Here is a 4,426-nt window from a genome sequence, read left to right on the forward strand (position 1 = left end):
TCTTATTAGTTTCTAGTGAGTTTGGCTTTGTGGAAGAAATTGTTTGGGATTTGGTGTTTTTTCCCAATCTCTGTTTTGTCTCAGAGATTGGAGTTTTCTGGTATATTTCTTTACCAGTAATTATTTTGTGGGGTTATAGTTTTATTCTTTTAAAACAAAATTATGTTGTGATTTTTTTAGACTCTGTTGTCTTAGAGTGGGGGAGTTGAGATTTTAATAATCTTTGTTTTGTTTTAAAAAATAAAATTATTTGAAATTTAAAAAAAATAAATTTATAAATGGTCCGTAAGGTAGCAGGGCTACCTTACGGGTAGCAATGCTACCATATGGTAGCTGTGTGTGCCTCCAATAAGTTTATGATTCAGATTTTCATTTTTATGCTTAGTATGTATATGTACATATATATGTAATGTATATGCATATATGTAATGTATATGCATATATGTATACATATATGTATATACATATACATATATGTATATACATATACATATATGTATACATATATACATATATGTATACACACACACACACACACACACACACACACACACACATATAGTATTTTTTGTTGTTATGATATCTTATTTTTGAGAATTAAAGTATATTGTGAAAATTTAGTTTAAATGTTTAAATATATATATATATATATTTATATGGTATATATTTGATGGATATATACTCATATACATATATTATATTATTATATATATAATTAATTCAGAATTTATTTAATTTCATGAAAGCATATAATTGGGTTTATTTGTAAATTAATCATGAATATATGTTAGGGGGTTAATTTTAATGTGGTTAAATTTAGCCTTATTGGACAAATGACAACTTTGAATTTCTTTTATAAATATAGTTGTGTTTTCTAATTCTTTGGAATATCTATAATTGTAAGTATTTAATGCTTTTGACTGTTTTAAAAAGATTGCCTATATTAGGATCTTTAGTGTAAATGGTATTTTTGGTCAAAGCTTATTTACGTTGCAATTCTAGTTTTGAGTTGTCGTCATGTCGATAAAGTTGTTGTACCCTATTGGTTAGGTGTAGTTGTGTAATCATGTTGATGTGATCCGTTGTGTGTTATGTTCCAATGGTCAATCCTAGATTATTGATTTGTGTATCCTTCACCTGTATTTTGTCAAGACTAGATATGGCTGTCAATTTCGCCATAGGGTTCTCGTAGAGAGACCGTACCTATTAGTGTCCTATGAAAGAGTGGCTTTCGAGCGGGGGTTGCACCCAAAGTGGTTGGCAGGATAACCCCTCGAAAGTCAGTTAATAAGTGATAATATAAAAATTGATTAGGGGGTGGGTAGTTATAATTTTAATTAAGATATTACACCCCACACATGGTTGAGTGCTTGTATAGGCTCAAGGTGTTGTGGGAAGGCCCGGAATGACAAATTTACCACCTTGTCTTCATAAAAGGTTGGTAGGGTCTGCATGATGCTTAGATGGAGTTGGGGGTTTGGGAAAGGTTACCAAGATGACCCAGGATGGGGGCCGAGACCTATGGAGGCCTACCTATGGTAACCATCTAAAGTCATGTGATGACACTCTCTCTTTAGGGTCACTAGTATTTTGTGAGTCGAGCCACATGAGTATAGTGGAGTCATGATGTACTGTTGTACTTGCATTGTTTTACTTGCTCGAGAGTCTTCTGCTATCTCCTGGCACGGTGGGGTGGTTCCATTTTGGGATCACATGGTCGGGTGGTAGTGCCACTTCCCATCAGATATTCTGGTTTGTACCTTCATGTGAGGATTGGCTTCGCTGGTGTACCTTTGGTTCGTGATTCGTAATTCATGTATCAACTCATGCTCGTGATTATTGTACCTTTGAGACCCATGTGGTCATTGTATCAGTAAACTATGTAACCTTGGCATTGTAATCATATATTTATTTTGTGCTATTGGAAGCCATGTAATTATTGAATATTATAATCTTAATTTAGTTGAATGTATGTTATTTCAGTTATCTTTATTCGTATGTGTAAATGATTCATTGCAAATAAATATATTGTATCACTTTAAATCTTTCAATGTGAAATTCAATTTATGAATATGATTTAATTAATTGCAATTAAGTTCCCTAATTAGATGGGTAATTGGATTAAAATTATGATGTTGTTTTAGTTACGAAGTAATCTTCATTGGTAACCCTTTAGGATGTCATTGTTAGACTTCCGCTTGTGTTATTAAACATGCAATGTAATAATTAATGCACTTAATCTTTAAAAAAAAAAATTATTTCACCCTTTAGTTGCCTTGTAGTATTGCATTCCTTTAGGGTTCCTTGCAGGGCATTACACTTCCTAACCCCAACTTGGCAATAAGTAAGACCAAGGTAAGGCAGATTGGGGTTCAGTTAGGTTGCAAGAATACCTCTAGAGAAAAACAAAAAACTAAGCCCCCTTTAGCCCACATCCTTTGCCTAAGCTCCTTCATTTTCTTAAGCCCCCTTCATTTGCCTAAGCTCCTTTATGACCCCAACTTGGCAATATGTAAGACCAAGGTAAGATAGATTGGGGCTGGGTTAGGTTGCACGAATGCCTCTAGAGGAAAACAAAAAATCTAAGCCCCCTTTAGCCCACATCCTTTGCCTAAGCTCCTTCCTTCCTTTGCCTAAGCCCTCTTCCTTTGCCTAAGCTCCTTCCTGACCCCAACTTTGCAATAAGTAAAACCAAAGTAAGGCGAATTGGGGTTGGGTTAGGTTGCGGGAATAGAGAAAAATAAAAAACCTAAGCCCCCTTTACCCCACATCTTTTGCCTAAGCTTCTTCCTTCCTTTTCCTAAGCTCTCTTCCTTTGCCTAAGCTCCTTCCTAACCCCAACTTGGCAATAAGTAAGACCAAGGTAAGGCGGATTGGGGTTGGGTTAGGTTGTGGGGATACCTCTAGAGGAAAACAAAAAACCTAAGCCCCCTTTAGCCCACATCATTTGCCTAAGCTCCTTCCTTCCTTTGTCTAAGCCCCCTTCCTTTTCCTAAGCTCCTTTTTGACCCCAACTTCATATTAAGTAAGACCAAGGTAAAATGGATTGGGGCTAGGTTAGGTTTTGGGAATACCTCTAGAGGAAAACAAAAAACATAAGCCCCCTTTAGCCCACATCCTTTGCCTAAGCTCCTTCCTTCCTTTGCTTAAGCTCCTTCCTTCCTTTGACTAAGCTCCAACTTGACCCCAACTTGGCAATAAGTAAGACCAAGGTAAGGTGGATTGGGACTGGGTTAGGTTGCGGGAATACCTCTAGAGGAAAACAAAAAACCTAAGCCTCCATCCTAATTATTTTATGAATATTTAAAAAAAAAAAGTTTTATGACATAAGAAGTTCACCATTTTTATTTTAAAAAGTATTTTGACTAATAAAATATTAACACTATTCCATATTTGATAACTATCAATAAATCATAAAATATGACAACTTAAAATAAATAAAATAAAGTGTTGTGTTGTGTTATTGTGTTGTCGTGTCGTGTCGTGTTGTGGTAGTGTTGTCATGTTGTGTTAGTGTTGTTGTGTCGTGTCATGTCGTGTCATGTTGTGTTAGTGTTGTCATGTCGTGTTGTGTTAGCGTTGTCGTGTCGTGTTGTGTGTATTTGTGTGTTGTGCTCTTTGTGGTTGTCTTAGGTCAATTTGGGGAGGCCAAACAAACTTCTACCTTCACGTGGTTGGCCTTGTTAGTAGAGAATGTTTGAAAAAATATTCTTGAAGCGAAGAGAAGCTTTTGAAAATAACTACTATTTTATATTATATGCATGTTGAAATTCTTGAAGTAAAATAACACTAAAAATAAGTATATTTTAATTATTCATTATAGTTTTAATTATAATTAATTCATTTATCATTATTAGTGTGTGTAATAACCTTATCTCAAACTCTAAAAATAATATACTAGTGATATAAAACATGATTATTTCCCTATGGTCTTTGTGGCATATCACTATGTGAACATGGATTGTGTGCATGAGTTATCCACTATGTACCTATGATGGGTGTAAATAAATAATATTTTATATAATTCATATTACATGCAAGGTGAAATATAATTACATTTTAATTATTCATTATAGTTTTATTTATAATACTTTCCTTTATCATTAGTAGTGTAAGAACCTTATCTCAAACACTAAAAAGAATATATAATGATATATAACATGATTTTTTTTTGTTATGACATTTTAGCATATTGTTTTGGCTTTTGTGATATATTACTATGTGAACATGGGATGCATGCATGAGTTAACTGCTATTTGTACCAATGATGTGTGTATGGGCTACCTTGTTCTAGTTTAGACCAATTTTTGCTAGTTGTAAGAAGGTGTTGGAAGTTAGGATCCACTAAATTAAATTGTGGAAATATGTTGTATTTTGAAAGGCTACCTTTGTTATGACAACTAGTATGTGATGTTTGTCCTGTCAA

This window comes from Cryptomeria japonica, chromosome 6, assembly GCF_030272615.1.
Source record: "Cryptomeria japonica chromosome 6, Sugi_1.0, whole genome shotgun sequence".
NCBI classification, from domain to species: Eukaryota; Viridiplantae; Streptophyta; class Pinopsida; order Cupressales; family Cupressaceae; genus Cryptomeria; species Cryptomeria japonica.